The following is an 18,671-nucleotide window of genomic DNA, read 5'->3' as shown; positions in this document are numbered from 1 at the left end:
CTTGCTAAAAATCATATTGTTAGCAAAAAGTCATCCAAGCAAGAGAAACTTCTTCCTTCTCCCAGTTTATCCCTCTCCCTGGTACTCTTACCTCAGAAATTGGCTAAGCCATTAGCAGGGTTCTTTTGATGGGGTAGACTATGGTAGGCTCACTGGCTCTGAGAATTCACTGCTTTAGAGAATGAGCTTTTAAAAGTCTCTCATTAGGCCAAATACAAAAATGCAGATAAGCTATATGTGAAGAAAGAAGTTGGAATATCTGTTTGATGAGTACCATTATACTGCATTCTTCCTTAAATTACACTTTTTTTCCATCACAGGATAGGTTTTGCTGTAGCTGTGACTATTAACCTAAACAAAGTTAGGAGTAGATGGGGAAGAAACAAATCACTGATATTAGTGGTAGTAAATTTTTTTTCAGTATTAATTCTGTATTTAAATGGATTCAGTGATCATCATACATCCTTTTACCAAGGCTCCTCTATTCTTAAAATCTTAATTTTGTCCTATTTTTTAATTGGCTGAATTTCACTTTCGAGTATTTCTCTTTTCTACGAGTTCTTTTATATTCATGGGAACTGCCTAGTACCTTTATTTTTGAATGACATCTTGGCTTACTATTCTTGGATCACACTTTTGTCCTTTCAGAACTCTGTACACAATGCTTAGTGGTAGTAAATTTCACTGTAATAATTATACTAAAACTATATGAGCCACATGCTATAACTTAGGTAAGTTTTCCTTATTGAGAAGTAATTCTGTTAATTGTGTTTAAGGTAGTATAACTGGACTGTGATTTTCAAATTCCTGCTTTCTGAGTGTAACCACTTAATGCCATATTCAGAATGTTACAGGCTGCCAGTGACATATTTATTAAAACAATAAAAGCCAATTTAGAATATAAACAGGATGGGAAAGAGAGCCAAGTTTTTTTGGTGCTTCCACCCTGAATCATGAAGCAGAAAGAAGGGTGGAAAAGCTTTATCTTGAGAAAGCAAGACAGAAATGAAAGCATGATCTCATTCACTTTTCCCGCACCCAAACAAGGTGACATTTTCTGTTCCTTTCTTCTTCAGCCCTAATCAGTTTAACAGTCCTCTTCTCTTTTTTTAATCCCTAATAGTAAGTTTCCAAGTGCCCTTTTTAAATTAAGAGGTTTACCAGATTCTTTTTGTAATTTTTAAGATTTTATTTTTCAGAATCAAAGATCAAAGCATGAGAATGCACAAAAGTTTTCATTTAAGATGTTTTGATTTACTATTCATGACTAACAAACACATCCTAAACTCCAATACCCTAAATCCCAATGATTTAGTGGCATATTGTGTTTTGCTATGTGGGTTAATGCATTTGTTTGAAACAACAGAAGAGGTAAACCATACTTAAGGCAGTAGGTTTAGGAGTCTTGCAAAGAGAAATCTAAGGTGCGGGGTGGGGGGAGTCTTTAAAAAGTCTGGAAAGAACTCTTCAAATAATTTTAAAATTCAAAAACATATCAGTGATTTAGAACTTGAAAGTTATATACCTAAATCAAGAAAAGTTTCAATATTGGTAATTAAAAAAAAGATATCCAAGTTCTATCTGAAGAGAAATGACCAATTAATATTTGTTCAGTGATTTAAAAATCATAAAAGTAGGCACCACTTTAGAAAATAAGACCTAGCATGAGACTACAGAAGAAATTAAATTGTCTTCCTTAATGGAATTATCATTTTTAACTTAATTAACATTACATATGCAATCTCAAAATTCTAATTTATTAATGTAATTCCTATTGACAGCACAGGTTTTTGTGGTCATAGACCAGCTTATTCCAAAAATTTATGTGGAAAGAAACAGGTCTTAGAACAGGTAAAATTTATTGAAAAATAGACTGGGTGGACTCACTCTGCCTGGTGTTAAGTCATTTCTTGTAGCTACAGCAATCAAGATAGTGTGGTTACAGAGCAACACATGCAGAACAATGGAACAGGCCAGAGAACCCAGAAATAGACCTACACAAATAAGCTCAACTGATTTTTGATAAGCGTGCAAAAGCTCATCAGTGGAGGAATGGTGCTACAGCAACTGGACAACCATAGGGGAAAAAAACAAGAACTCTGACCTAGACCTCATTTTGTGTAATTTTGTATAAAGATTTACACCAAAATTAACTCAAAATGGGCCACAGACTTAAATGTGAAACATAACACCATAAAACTTTAGAAAAAATTTTTTGAAAAATTCATCAGGAACCATGTTTGGTGAAGGGGCCTTGGACATGACACCAAAAAGACAATCCATAAAAGGAAACATTGATCAACTTGGCCTTGTCAAAATAATACTTTTGTTCTGTGAAAGACCTTGCTTGGAGGATGGAAAGACAAGCTACAGACTAGGAGAAAATTGCTGTATACCACATATCTGACAAAGGATTGTTATCTAGAATATATAAAGACCTCTCAAAACTCAACATTAAAAAACAATCCAATTGGAAAATAGGCAAAAGACATGAACAGATATTTCACCAAAGAGGATATACAGATGGGAAACAAACACATAAAAAGATGCTCAGCATCATTAACCACTGGGAAATGCAAAATGAAACAAAAATGGGATATCACTACACACCTATCAGAATAGCTAAAATAAAAATGTGACAATACTAAGTGCTAGCAAGGATGTAGAAAAACTGGGTCGCTCATACGTTGCTGGTAGGAGATTAAATGGTACAAGTCACTACAGAAAAACATTTTGATAGTTTCTTATAAAATTAAATATGCAACTCTCATATGACCCAGAGATTGCATTTTTTGGGCATTAACCCCAGAGAAATGAAAATTTACAATCACAGAAAAACCTGTACACAAATATTTGTAGCAGCTTTATTTGTAGCAGCCAAAACGAGAAATGGCCCAGATGTCCTTCAATGTGTGAATGGGTAAAAAAACTATGGTAGGGGCTTCCCTGGTGGCACAGTGGTTGAGAATCTGCCTTCTAATGCGTGGGACACGGGTTTGAGCCCTGGTCTGGGAAGATCCCACATGCCGCAGAGCAGCTGGGCCCGTGAGCCACAATTACTGAGCCTGCGCGTCTGGAGCCTGTGCTCCGCAACAAGGGAGGCCGCGATAGTGAGAGGCCCGTGCACCGCGATGAAGAGTGGCCCCCGCTCGCCACAACTAGAGGAAGCCCTCGCACAGAAACAAAGACCCAACACAGCCAAAAATAAATAAATAAATAAATAAAATTAAAAAAAAAAAGAAACAAAGCAATGAGCAAGCATCCTTGAGTATATGTATTTATTAAAAAAAAAAAAAAAGAACTATGGTACATTTACACCATGGAATACTACTCAGCAATAAAAAGGAGGAAGGTATTGATATACACAACTTGGATGAATCTCTAGAGAATTATGCTGAATGAAAAAAGCCAAAAGATTGCATACTCTGATTTCATTTACATAATATTTTTGAAATGACAAAATTATAGAAATGGGAAACAGATTAGTGGTTTCCAGGGGTAGAGATGGGGCAGGTGCAGGGGAGGGTGGCAGAAAGTGTGTGCTGTTACAAAAGGGTAACAAAAAGGATTCTAGTGGTGACGGAACTGTTCGGCATCTTGACTGTATCAATGTCAACATCTTGGCTTGGGTATTGTACTATGGTCTTGAAGAGGTTACTACTGGGGGAAACTGAGTAAAGGGTACACAGGATCTCTCTGTGTTATTTCTTACAAGTACATGTCTACAATTTCTGCAAAGTAAAAAGTTCAATTAAAAAATCTAACTCAGAATTAAACACAGAATATAGTATAATTAAATGGATAGGGAAAAGGGAAGCAAATTTATATGCAATAATTTCATATCCTATTTTAAACATTATTCCCACGAATTTTTCCAAAATACTATAGACATAACTACTGACACTATAGTCTTAGCTTGTATGGTCAATTCTTGACTCCACTAGAGTATTTGATCTGGGTAAATGATATTTTTCTGTTCAATACCAAAATAACAAGCTGATATAAAGGAGAATTTCAGGGCAAGAACCCACCAATGCATGACAATTTTGGTATCTGTTATTAGAAATATTTACGTAAGTGACACTTCTCCCCAGATAGTCACTCCTTGATCTCCTTCATGTCTTGCGTCAAATATCTTCCTTTCAGTGAGGCCTCCTGTGACCACATGATTTGAAATGGCAATGCCCTCTTCCCACTCCCTATACCCTCAACTTTAATTTTCTCCATAATACATTACCATCGAATATACTATATTGTTGTTCATTTTGTATCTTCCCCTAGTAGGATGTAAGCTTCATAAGGATGGTAATTTTCATTTGTTTCAGTCACAGGTATAATCCCCAGTGCCTAGAAAATAACCTGACCTATAGAGGCACTCAGTAAATATCTGAATAAGTGAATGAATCAATGAATAAAATGGAATTTTTTTTCTTGGTGAGGAGTAATACAAAGGGGGAAATACTGGCTCTCTGAGAGAGAAAATCCAGTTTGGAAGAAACCAAGAGTGATAAATCCGGGAATTCCCTGGAGGTCCAGTGGTTAGGACTCTGCGCTTCCATTGCAGGGGGCACGGGTTCAATCCCTGGTCGGGAAACTAAGATCCTGCAAGCCACGCGGTGTGGCAAAAAAAAAAAAAAGTGATAAATCCTACAATGTATATCCAATATATTGGCATTCGAGTTTTCAAAATCCTTTGGATGCAATACAATGTAGGAAACTGTTTAAGATCAATGATTAGGACTGCAGCTTTGTAAGCATAAGAGTACTTTGGTTGAAGATACAACCTGGAAAATAATGTACCACTTTAAAGCTATTACTAATGAATTTTCATTAGCTATGGAAGAGTTGGTCGAGTTAAATAATGTTGCTTAAGTTATAGGTGAAGTGAGTTTCAGAGAGTTTATGTCAACTTTAAAGACATGGCATCTGCCATTTTGTTAACATCTGAAAGAAAACTCCAGTTTGTATAAACTGATTCAGGGTGGAAGAGGCATTCCTAGTGAACCACGCTGGACTCTGGATGTGGTATTTAAATTTATGGCAAGAAGAGTGATGGATTAGGTATCAGGAGACCCCATCCCCCACCACTGTCCTCCACCCCTGCATTAGACCTCTGTCGCCTCATCTGCAAAAATCAGTGGCTGGATTAGACTCTGAGCTCTTCAAACGATGGCACATTATGTTATTTATCTTAGTGATAACAGTGCCTAGCACACTGTTGATAATTAATAAAGGCCTGTTAAATGAATTAAGTAATTAAATAGGAAGTTCTAAATGGGTCTCTGGGAAATTGTATCTTTTCTTGACTGAACTGCAGCCCTCCTCTCTCAGGGAGGCCTATCCTTTCCTAGTTGGCCTGCCCAGAATAAGGCAACTAGGTCCAGGAACTTCTCTGTGGGTTGAATACAGAAGATAATGGCAGAGATCGGTTCTAGGTGTCATTAGCTATATTGGCCTGAAGGGTTCTTGAAAGAAAAACTCTGATCTGTAACTGATTCTATTTATCATCCTTGGATAATCCCTCCTTCCCATGTTCATCCCTGAAGAGTCAAAAGGTAAAGACTCCCTCAAACTTACTGCTGCACTTTCTAAATGTAAAACACCAAGCTCTTCTGAAAATGTCAAGTGTCAAATGTACTCAATATTCTTTCTGGATGGATAGATAAGAAACTAGTACTAATGGTCACCTCCTGGGAAGGGAAATGGGGGATCGGAGTCAGGGGCAGGAGGTTTATTTTCTTTATGTCCCTTTATAGCTTTTGAATTTTGTTCTGTGTATGTATTTCATATTTGAAGCGTAAATTTAAAAAATAAATATTAGATGTGCTCAATAATGCTTTAGGTTGACTGAAAACCATTGTGTTTCAAAGCATTTGTCATTTACTTCTGCAATACTTAATACTGCTTACTTTTGTTCCCTATACTAGGTATTCAATGAATGTGTATAAACAAGGAATTTTGGATAAATCTGTTATACAAGTTTTTAAAAAGGTGATTATACAACTTTTACAAGCTTTCCATTATTCAAGCAGAAATATTACTAAGGAATAAGGTAGTGTTGGGAACAAGTTGATGATAATAAGCTACTAAGCATCAAGAAACAGGAAAAGGGGCTTCCCTGGTGGTGCAGTTGTTAAGAATCCGCCTGCTAATGCAGGGGACACAGGTTCGAGCCCTGGTCCGGGAAGATCCCACATGCCGTGGAGCAACTAAGCCCGTGCGCCACAACTACTGAGCCTGCGCTCTAGAGCCCAAGAGCCACAACTACTGAGCCCACGTGCTGCAACTACTGAAGCCCGCATGCCCAGAGCCTGTGGTCCACAACAAGAGAAGCCACCACAATGAGAAGCCCGCGCACCGTAACAAAGAGTAGCCCCCGCTCGCCGCAACTAGAGAAAGCCCGTGCACAGCAACGGAGACCCAACGCAGCCAAAAATAATAAATAAATAAATTAATTCATTAAAAAAAAACAAAAACAAAATACTTGCTGATGGTTGTGCATATCTGTGAATATACTAAAATCCGCTGAACTGTACAATTTACATGGTTGGTACAGAATGTGAATTCTATCTCAACAACACTGCTTTAAAAAGTGAAAAAATATTAATATGTCCCAATATCCCCGTTGATTCTGAAGTTAAGCAGTTCTCACAATGAAAGTGCTATCCGTACATAACGTTCACTCCTGACCTTTCACTTAAGACAAGTAAAAGAGGAAGAAAACCAAGGAAGCCTTTGCTTGGTTTTCTGACAGGTTCACATCAATATGTATTTTATTCAGTATGATTCATAAGTTACCCATTTGCTGATTAGGTTTTCACAATTTAATCTTTATCAGCAAGGGCCATCCATGGCCATTTATACCCTCTTTCAAATGTATTATATTTATGGAGACCTGCTGTGTGCCAGGTGTACTGTGAAAGAACCAGGAGAATGGGTTTATTTTCTTTTCTCCCTAGAAGAACAGTGTTTTCCATGGTACATGGCAGGAATTTAGTACCATCTTTGAAGAAAACCATGTACAGCAGACATAGTACATCCAGATATACTGCATTCATTTGATCCCCTCCCACCAAATGAAATGATGACCAGATTTGGAATCCTGGGTTTTCCAGCTCATTTTAAAGTCTGGGACAATCAAGAAGTTCAAGGCAGAAAATTAAGGTGTCAGCTATACCTGTAGTTACTCGCTATTATCCTTGAGTCAGATAAAACTTAACAGAATGCTGTACTACAGAAAGTATGAGAGCTGCATGTGCAAGTAATGGCGAATCAATGTTTTTTAGGGCTTCTACATACATGGATATTTCCACAGCTGCAGAACCAACTACTGCAGAAGTACACGCTGTGCACAACATCTACAATTTAGTAAAGCTGGAAGGAATTTTATTTTTGTAAAAACTAAATGGGGTGTGGCTCATTTTCTTGCCAAAGGGCTATTTTATTCCAAGACACTGGTGTCTGCTGACCTTCATTTATAGGCTGAGCAATGTTCTATTTAAGTAAAATTAACTCATGGTGGGCACTTTTTTTAGGATGCAATAATTATTGCAAAGAAATAACAATGTTTAAATTTGATTTGTTCTTAGTTTAGATTTGATTATATTGGGTTATACATGAATGTCTTTGTTCACACAAGGTTTAAATTTAGAAATTATTTTATGTTGAGAAAAAAGGCCATATTTAAGTTCCTTTTCTACATGTAAGAATATTTTTAGGTTTCATGAAATCCAATATTATGTTTTTTCTTCCAGACTGCAGGAGTACCTTACCATCTTTGTAGGCCTAGCACCTAACAGTCTTCATTAAACTTATTTTAGTTGAATGATGAAGCCATTCCACAAATAGACTAATTAAGGCATTGTCCATGTTACTATCTTTGGCTATTACTCCATCTATAGTTTGTACTATCTCAATATATACTTGAGAACTCTGGGCACATTTTAAAGTTTTCCTGAGGGTTACATCTCTTTATAAATGCCTTATAGGCCACCTTTTATATAATCTTTACACATTTCAAGGTACTTGACACAGCAATCCTCCCTTCATCTTTACACAAACCTTCTCTGGTTAGAGAAGTTTGCCACCTTCTGCTTGCACCTATAAATATATTCTAGTTTGCTTTTATTTTTCGCGGGGCTGGGGGCCCAACTAATGCTGGAAAACTTTGATTTAGGATAAGATACCAAATGTATGGGTTGGCTTATATCTTTAAACATGTAAATCTATCAGTATTACTTTTTGGTTATCTATACTGCATGGTAATTTGGCTATATTTGTTTTTTAATTATCATAAGACAAAATATAAAATTTTAATTATTCATAACCACTTGCAAAACTGATTCAACTGTAGCTTTAAACTGGAGACCCACAAACTGCTCAAAATATTTGTTGAATGTGTCAATGTCCTTCATCATTTCCTGGTTTTTGCTTTTGAAAACTTCCACTAGAGGAAATAATGGGCATCGTAAATTTAAAATTAATATGTTTTGGATTCACCCACGTCTAAAGGCTACATGTCATCTCGGAAAGATACGGATTAAATTTATAACTCTCTGCCTTCCCCAGCGTTTTAAGTTTTCACTAACTTATTTTCTCTTTTCTCCTATTTTTTCAAAGGTAAACTTTTAAACATTCATGTTTATACTATTTCTACTATTGTAGAAACACTGAAGAACTTGAAGCTTTTTTTTCCTCCCCCCAAAAACAGGCATCAACATTACCTATTACCTTTCACCCTGCTCTAAGCTAAATTTGTTAGCGGCAATGACTTTATAATGGTGTCTGTCATGTATTAAAAGAGTCACGTTTCCAATTTTCCTTTGAGGGTGAATTTAGACTGTTGGATGGAATATCCTCATAAAAGGATACATTAATGGTAAAGGGGTTTCTTAGCTAAGCCAAGAGGCTTCTTCAACCTGAAACATTGTTAAAATCCTCCACATTCATAATGAAAAGCATTGGAAAGTCATATTTTCACAATACCATTAAATAAAACAGAAAAAATAAACTATCTTATTTATCTTCAATGGTGATACTTAAAGGAAAAAAAAGTTTAAATTAGAGGAAAATGAAGAGGTAGCTACAGATACCTGATAAAGATCACCTAAGGCAACATTAATTGACCTGTAAATGCGAACACTGATTGAGCACCTAATATACGCCAGTTTCTTTATAAATGTTCTCCTTTAATTTTAAAGACAACACTGAAAACAAGTGATATTATCCCCATTTTATAGATAGTGAAATTGAGGTTTAGAGGAATTAAGGAACTTCCCCAATGTCACGGAGATATAAAATAGCAAAACCATGGGAACCCATATTTTATGCTAAAATCCATTCTGACTATGAAATATAGCATGTACATGATCCCTCTGAGAACAAAAAAAGGAGGTGATAAGAACGAGTTGTCCAGTCAGACAAAACTTTCTACATCACTTCCGGGTCATCATGGGATGCCCGGACCAACATGGTCCTTAGTGCCACCAGTGAACTGGCGTAAGGAGACAGACATCCAGGAAGGGTCTGTGAAGCAGCATGGGATAAGTTTAGAGAGAGATATGCAGTGTACAATGAGCCATTTAAATATACAAAATATTTGTTAAGTGATGTAATTTGGGGATTCACCATATACTGAAACCAGGCACAAATTAACTGGTGGCACCAGTTTTACCACTATTGGATCTCCGTTTAGTTATTTAAGCAACCTGAATGAAACATAAAACTTTGAGTTTATTGAGTATTGTCAACATACAGGCACACATCATTTTATTGCACTTTCCAGATATTGCACTTTCTACAAATTGAAGGTTTGTGCTAACGCTGCATCAAGTGAGTCTACTGGCACCATTTTCCAATATGTGGAAATGTGTCACATTTTGGTAATTCTCACCACATTTCAAACTTTTTCATTATCATTATATTTGTTATAATGATTGGTGATCAGTGATCTTTGACGTTACTAGGACACACTGGAGCCTCAGATGATAATTGGCATTTTTTAAACAATAAAGTATTTTTAATTATGTACATTTTTTTAGATGTAATGCTATCGCACACTTAATAGACTACAGTATAGTGTAAACATAACTTTTATATGCACTGGGAAGCCAAAAAAATTGATGTGACTCACTTTATTGCGATAGTCTGGAACCAACTGAAGTTATCTCCGAGGCGTGGCTGTACTTCAAGAGACTGACAGCCTGAGATAAAAAAGCCTATCAACAAACACAGCCATTTCTATGTCCGTGAGTCTATTTCTGTTTTGTAAATAAATTCATTTGTATCTTTTTTTAGATTGCACATATAAGTGATATATGACATTTGTCTTTGTCTGACTTACTTCACTCAGTATGATAACCTCTAAGTCCATCCATATTGCTGCAAATGGCATTATTTCATTCTTTTTTATGGCTGAGTAATATTCCCTTGTGTATATGTACCACATCTTCTTTATCCATTCATCTGCTGATGGACATTTAGGTAGCTTCCATGCCTTGGCTATTGTATATAGAGCTGCTATGAACATTGGGGTGCATGTATCTTTTCAAATTAGGGTTTTCGTCTTTTCCGGATATATGCCCAGGAGTGGGATTGCTGGGTAATATGGTAACTCCACAGATATAGAAAAAAAACTTATGCTTACCAAAGGGGAAGGGGGGGTTAAATTAGAAGCTTGGGATTAACATATACACACTCTATATATAAAATAGATAACCAACAAGGACCTACTGTATAGCACAGGGAACTACACTCAATATCTTGTAATAACCTATAATGGCAAAGAAGCTGAAAAAGAATATATAAATATATATCTTTATATATATACAGCCATTTAACCAACTTCAGGATTAAAAGTCTCTTCATGATACTGAAAGTTTATGGTCACAAGTAAGCTTTCTGTACTTGAACTGAGTTTTACAGCAATCTGAAATCTAAAGGCTAATTAAATACAAACCTGTCTCCCTTCCCCAATTAACAGTTCTGTTTCAAAAAATAGAACTTCCTATGATTGTACACCCCACAGGATTCTACTTCATCCTCCTTTGCACCTGCTAACTAGATCAGAGGAAACCAAAATATTTCCAAGACATATACTTTACCTAAACCAGCTCCATACGAAACACTATATAAAGAATGGCTTTTTTTTTTTGAGTGCTGCTGTTTGAAATCAAGGCTCTTTTTGCTTACACCAATGTTTAAATTTCAGAGATTGTCAAAGGAATTCATCTTTAAAACAAAAATCTTTGCAATTTCTCTTCTAAATATTTATCTCAAAGAAATAATCAGAGTCATGAAATGGTTTTTGCCCCAGGGTGTTCACTGAAGCGTTATCTATAAGATATGGAAAGAACAAAAACTTCCAACAACCTGGAATTAGTGAAATAAATTATGAAATATCCATTATATAGAATATCATGCAGTAATTTTAAATATTTTCAAAAATATCTGATTACACGAAAACATGTTCAAAATATAAGTTAAAAGAATGGGATACAAACAGTATATACAGTATGATCCCAATTTTAAAAATATCTAATGTTCTACACAGGAAACATGAAAAAATATGAACAGGTGGTACAATTATGAGTAATTTTTATTTTTCTTCTTTATAAACCCTTTGGTTTTCTTCTCATATTTTTAAAGTGGTCTTGTATTTTTTTATTCCAAAGTAAACTGATTAAAAAATATCCTAAGTATACACTACTTAAGACACTTTTCCGGCAGATTAACTAAATATACCTATTGACTATTATAGCAATAGGATATACCCTAGGAATCATGTCTTATCATTTTCACCTCTGAGAAAACAATCTTAAATGGTAATTCTCCCTCACCTGAAATGCAAGCACCAAGATGTCAAAAACAACAATAAGAAATGGCAAAAATGGGAATATGCAAGCAAGTAAAGAAATACAGGAAAAAAAGCTTAAAAATTACATTCATCTATAAAGGACAATGTATTATTCAGTGTCAATAGCAGAATGTCAATCTGAGAGCAACACTATGTAATTAGAGCATATAATGTAGAATGCAATAATATGAATATTCAAAGCTATTATGCTGCCCTCTCAAATTCTATTTTATAGAAAGTAAAAATTTTATATATATACTTTTTATGTAAACAAGTATTATATATACATACAAATTTAAAACAGCTTAAGAGAATCAGAGTTGTATTTTCAATATATGGGTTACAAGATTACAAAAAAATGATTTGCTATTTAATCTTTTAAAACAGAGATGGTAGAAATAAAGAGATCAGATTTTATAAAAGAAAATGATTTCTTTTAGCAAAGAGAAACTTCTCTTCAGAACTAGTCATAGGATATCAGGTTATTTCAAAAGTCCTTTAACTCAAGGCTTTCTGCTTATTCCATTTTCATTAAGTACTCTCACTTCACAAATGCTATTTTAACAAATGTTAGCAAACATAATTTTAACAAAATAAAAATGCATAATAACCCAAAGAATGACAGAGTTAAAGAACAATCATGTAATTGTCAAGATGACAACAGACAGTGAAAATTAATTCCAAGTTAATAGTTTTGAGGGTGGGGGTTGAAAATGACCCTCAGGGGCTTCCCTGGTGGCGCAGTGGTTAAGAATCCGCCTGCCAATGCAGGGGACACGGGTTCGAGCCCTGGTCCGGGAAGATCCCACATGCCACGGAGCAACTGAGCCCGTGCGCCACAACTACTGAGCCTGTGCTCTAGAGCCTGCGAGCCACGACTACTGAGCCTACGTGCCACAACTACTGAAGCCTGCGCACTGCAACGAAGAGTAGCCCCTGCTCGCTGCAACTAGAGAAAGCCCGCGCACAGCAACGAAGACCCGATGCAGCCAAAAAAAAAAAAAAAAAAGAAAAGAAAAGTAAATGACCCCTCAGAAGTCATCTAGCCCAACATGTTTGTTTTTCAGATGAAGACCTGCATTAACTTCTCACCTTTTCTGTGTTAATGATGGCACACCACTTAAACATAAGTTTATCTCCTCCATTATGCACTTTTCCATACCTGCATATGCAATTTAGAGTGCAATTATAAGGAGAAACATTTGATTTTTCATGCGTAATTTTACACAAAACCTCCTATTACGGGCAATCACAAAACTAAGAATGAAGTATGATAAGCCAAAGTATTTTGTAACCATTACCAATGAACGCCAAAATACTGCTCAGTAGTTACTTGGGAAAGGTTAAAAAAAAAAACAACCACCACATTAATGGCTTTTACAGGCTACTTGGCACAATATTTGAGGGAAAAAAATATAAGAAAGTATTACACATATAGGGTTTTATTCTCTTGTTATCAACCATTTCTCTTATTTTTCATTACATTATGTCTGGCTTTATTTCTTCTTAGCTTGTAAAAGTGGATGGCTGGAGAACATTTACAGACAAGTAAAAATGTGGCAAGACTTAAGTGATGAGAATTCTACCATTTCTGTAAACTCTTATTAAAGCTTTAGTGTTTCTATGATATACTACTACAGTACTTTGAATTTATATAGCACCTGTCTGCTGAAGAGCCAAGGCTTACATAGCTCATTTATCCTTTCAGCATGCCTGTGAAATATACAGATTGAAAACAGATGGCTTACAAATAAAGTAAAATCCAGATATGAAAACAGAGAACTTCCATGATTTACTGAAGATGGCCTGTCTGTGCAAACTGTAGAGGCCTAAAAGATCCTGGAGTCCACACTCAATGCCTTTTCCAATAAACAACACTACCTCCTTATCATCAAACAAATTTCTAGACTGTTAAGAGAAATTAAGCTTTGTCATAATATAAAATCAGTAAGTTTAATGTGCCAAAAGTCCTTGATAAGGAATGATATAAATGGTACCTCTATATTTTAAAGAAATAACATTACTCACGGAATAAGCCACTGGTGATCATCTTCCTGGATAGTCACCAATTTGCCTACAAGGTATTTAGCTTGGTTCAATATAGTTGCATTAAAATTGGAAAAAAATCAACTGATAAATATAACTGAAATAAGCCAGACTATATCTATATAAAAGATATATCTTATAAAAGAAAAAAAAATCCCAGCAGACCAAAATCCTTGAGCCATGCCCTCATTTTATAAATGAGAAAATGCGTGGTGTCTGGCACATGTATGTACTCAATGTTAGTTATCAATATAATAATCTTAAGTGACTTTCTCAAGGTCAAACTATGAGTCAGTGTCAGAGCCATGTCTAGAATCTAGTTCTTCTGAAGCAAGTCCAACATACGTCCCCCTTAGCATTGTAATTTTCATTTAACAGCAATGCTTTTCCATCCCTAAAACAGTTTATACTCACCAATATTTGTCTTTCAAGTGCTAAGAATAGGGCAAATTCAGTGTTATTAATTAAGCATATTGAATTTTTGGAAACTGTCTCACCTCCATAACTACCATTGGCCCAAGTATTATCAGATCTTCTCCTGAGACTGACATTTCATGATCAGACAGTTTTTTATATTTCTAGGTCATAATTTTAATCAAAGCTCTCTCATCACTAAAAACAGCTAGTCGTGACCACTGGTATCTAAAAGACCTTCCAACAGTATAATGTATCCAAAAAACGTTTGAAACCTCCAACACAATGAACGTACATCATATGGTGCATCACTCTCTAGAATAATTATAGACTCAAAACATGATCTAGCTGTTTTCTTCTAAACTGAGTTTTATTATTTTCACAGATTAAACTTTCCCCCTCTGGATTACTTTTCACCAAAAGAGCATGAGCAAGTACAAAATGATTCCAAAAACAGTTACCCAAGTTTTCATGTACTGATAGATGTTCGTTTTCAATTTTATACCAGCTACTTTTGGAATCTGTACTAAACAGCAAAAACAAACAGTTTGGCATATTCATTCCACCTAGATTATAGCAATAGCAAATTCATGAATTTATCATATGTGCTAAGAATATTATGTCAGTAAATTTCTTGGAAAGGTAAGTAGAAATGCTTAAAACAGAATATGGAAAAATGGCAAGTGAATTTTCTTCCTTTTGTCATCAGTTTCACCATAAAGAATCTCCTTAGTGCTCAAGCACCACGGCCAAGTTTCTACCCCCTTCTTTTCTGTAACAGTCACGTTGTTTGCCTAGGAGCAAAATTTCATGGGGTTCCTAATAGTGCCCTGGATATTGACATTCTGCCAGTATAAACAGTCACAGTCAAGTCTAATGTGCTTGTAACCATTTGTAGAAGAGACTTAATCTCAACCCAAATATTACTCACTAGTCATAATTAATCCTTCTACCCAAAATGCATTAAGCCTAGACATTTTTAGCAATTGACTCTAAATGATGGCCTCAGACTAGACTAGAGACCTTGGACCTCAGTGTTGATTGTCTGTGTTAAATCAAGGCAGAGCATAATTTATTTGGCTCTCCCACCCCAGGTAAAGAGTTTGATAACTTTCTAGATCTAATTGTAGAAATTAAGAAGTAGACTCATAATCCTCTAATTTTAATGAAAGCCTGGGTTCATTAGATCATATGACTAAAAAATGAAGTCAGTAGTTGTAAATGAGTGGACATACCGAGACAATGAAAGACTGTGGTTGTAGAGCCTAGGGAGAATCCTGTTTTGACACGAGTTAATACTATATTAAAAAGAACTTCTCTCCATACCACTTTAACCTCGTTGGATAGTTGTGCTCTTCTTTTTTTAAGGTTAAATATTTGTTAGGAGTTCCATCTAAAATTATATTATCACCTCTCTTCCACTAGGGGGGTCTATCTACCAGTGTAGTTAACTCCAATTAACTCAGGTGCAGTTTGAGTCCACTTCCAGCTAATCTGTGCCGCAAGGCTAGCCTTGTGGTCAGAACTATGTGCTTTAAAGTTGTTCTAGTTTTTAGGCTCAGAAACCCATGCACAGCATGAAAATGTCGTGCTCAAGTCATTCAGAGGTTGCTGCAGTAAGTAGACAAGGATTTTTGGCTGAAGCATACAAAAGCCAAAATCTCTTAAATATTCCCAGTTTCCTTTTTAGCTGCCCTAGTTGTTTTCAAGACTGAATACGTATCAACTGGATCCATTTTTGTAAATAAGTAAAGCTTTTAAACTCTCAACCTCAGAGATTCCTCTGCCCATTTCTACACTCTGCAATATATAATCTGAATAGCAAAAACTGCCACATTTTTCCAAAAGCAACCTTAACTTGGGCCACTTGGGTGGGTATTGGTCATTATGGGAGTTGTTTCTGTGGCCTCTCATTATTCTACTAAAATACTGACAGGTAAAAACCCAACTAGCTCGGTTTCTTAAATTTAGTGTCCACTGTTTTCCTGCCTGATTTCTGATCCAATTAATTCCAAACCACAATAACTGATGGTTAATTTTAGCCAAGAGATTATCCACCACCTTCAAGCAGATGCCTAATATAGAGAACAGTTCAACTGGAATATAGGCCAGACCCAGGGACATGGACAAAGCCTAATTTTTTAAAAACACTATCTAATGGGATATGGCTTCAAATCTATCATTTAGGAACGAAATAGGGCATGAATAAATGGACGATTTTTCTAGAAAATAATTAGTACGATATTTTTAAAATTTAGAAAAGCCATAACTAGATTGAAGGGCCACAGGGGAGATATATACCCCAGCACAAACATATTTCAAGCCCTTATTTTAAAAACAGCTTCTGTTTTTTATTTTGGATAAAATCTGAGCACCAAATTCCCTTTCTGTTCCCCTCATCCAAATCCAAGTAGAACTCCCTTGAGTAGAGAGGCTAGTTCACACCGCCCCCTCCCCTTTTTTGTCACGGTAGTTTTGGGAAAATGAACTTCAGCCATTACATTCCAGTTTTAAAGTCAAAAGAAGTCATGTGACCATTACCCTAGGGGCATCAGAGACTTGGGGCACGTGATGCCAATTGACATATGTGGGGCTTCGGCCACTATGTTGGAATTCACCGTAAATTGGATCTTCAGGATCAAGTTTAAGCTCCCAAATACACTGTGACATCTTGTAAAGCGGAGTGTGCGCTTACCTCTCAGTAGTTTTTAATTTCACCTAGGTTTTCTACCTACTGTGCAGCCAGCCAGGCTCTCTTCCCCACCCCCCATCCCTGGTAACAGGTCGGGCACCCCGAGCATCCCGTCTATCTGATCCTAAACGGCGAGGCTCTCCAACCCAGTTAGTTCTAAACTCAACCTTGAGCACCACCCGGCATGTTGTGCAGATCGCGTGTGGAGCAAGAATTTGCGTCGCGTACAGGAAATGTCAGAATGCATTAAGCCCCCTCCACCTCCCAGGTTGGGATCTTCTGCCCCGGAGCCTGGCCGTTGGAGCCGCCAGCACATTAGAGCAAGTAGCAGCAGCGGCGGCGGCAACTCTGGGACTGGCGAGAAGCCCGGGCGGGGGTGGTCGGCGTCCCCCGGCCTCTCATTAGACCGCTAAGTACTGCGAGTGGGGAAAAGTAAACACCGGCAAGTGCAGCTCTGTGGGAGGAGGGGCATGTTGCCCTCGCCCCCCGCCCCTTCGGCTCTGCCTCCCGAGGAGCCCCGGGAGGTGCCGGGCGGCCGCTGCCCCGACCGGGCGCTCGAGGCTGCAGAGCCAGAGGAGCTGAGGAGGGAGAAGACGGGCGGCGCGGGATCTGGGGAGAGGAGAACGGAAAGGTACTGCCCTAATGGCCCGGAGATGTCCTGCTACAGAAAGGAAAAAAGTGCTTACTCATAGGGAGACGCGGTGCGATAGCGATTCGCTCGCTAATGGCAAGGGAAGCAGGCGGCAGGCAGGCAACCGGAGCCTCGTTCCTTCCCTGGGCCACCGCACCCCGTGGAGCCCGGGGGCCGGGGTGAGCCCGTGAGGTCACCCGAGGAGGGCGAGCGGGGGCTGGAGGCGTCGCCGGCGACCGGCTCCGGGATTTCCTGAGTCCGGAGCCGGCGGAGGAGGGGGGAGGAGGGTGGCAGTAGCTGAAGAAGGACGACAAGAGGGAAGTTAGGCGCTTGGTTTCCACTTCGGGGCCGCCGCCACGGAAGGGGAGAAGGGCAAGGGCTGGCGTCAAGGACTCCAGCCCAAGTTTGGCAACAAGTTAAGAGCAACTAGTGAGAAAGCACCATCTCTCCAGTGAAGAGCAGAAAACGTGTTTGCGGCGGGCGGTGGTCGTGGGGAACACTCGGTCACTCCCACCCGTCCTTGATGCGAACGATCGCTTTGGCGCCCAAGGTCTAGGACAGAAATTTCTGCAGCCTCCCTCTCAGTCCCCCGCCTCCCGTGCCAGGCACGTTCCTGCCGAGGTTCCCGGAGATGCTCTCTCCTGGACCCACTCATGCCCACGCCCAGGGATCCCGCTCCCCTCGTGCCCTCCCGCGCCTGCAGAGCACTTACATAAAGTCGCAGAGTACCGGATCTGGCCAGACAGCCTCCAACCGACGCACTCAGACAACTTCTGCCGCTCGGAATTTTTGCGGCTGTGGTTCTAAAGCCAGCGCTCCCGCCCCTCCTGCCAGCCCCCTCCGCCCCTCGGCCGCCGCCATTGGCTCCGGTGGTGCTAGCCGTCGGCTGGGAACCAGGAAGGGGATTGGGCCACGCACCTGTCACATCAACTGGGTGGGGAGTTGGGAGAATAGGCACCGGGATGGGCGCCCTGGAGGGATGGGGAGTGTAACTCAGCGGCTGGGAGCGGAGATTGGTCCTCCGCTCTCGTTTC

General features: G+C 38.3%; 1 protein-coding gene across 3 annotated transcripts in view; it reads right to left on the bottom strand.

Moving 5' to 3' along the window:
* PLS3 (plastin 3) overlaps positions 1-18,454 on the bottom strand; it is a 90,372-nt gene extending 71,918 nt beyond the window's left edge. The window contains exon 1 of one of the 3 annotated variants that reach the window (XM_059909960.1): positions 18,350-18,454. The gene's annotated coding sequence lies outside the window, so the exon portion shown is untranslated. Of the gene's footprint in view, positions 1-17,692; positions 17,828-18,349 lie in introns of those variants that run through there. The other 2 variants (XM_059909962.1, XM_059909965.1) reach the window with 2 other exon arrangements.
* Positions 18,455-18,671: the final 217 nt, after the last annotated feature.

Source organism: Balaenoptera ricei, chromosome X (genome assembly GCF_028023285.1).
Source record: "Balaenoptera ricei isolate mBalRic1 chromosome X, mBalRic1.hap2, whole genome shotgun sequence".
Taxonomy (NCBI): domain Eukaryota; kingdom Metazoa; phylum Chordata; class Mammalia; order Artiodactyla; family Balaenopteridae; genus Balaenoptera; species Balaenoptera ricei.
Note: the sequence above shows the minus strand (reverse complement) of the source record. Positions and strands in the feature narration are given on the sequence as shown.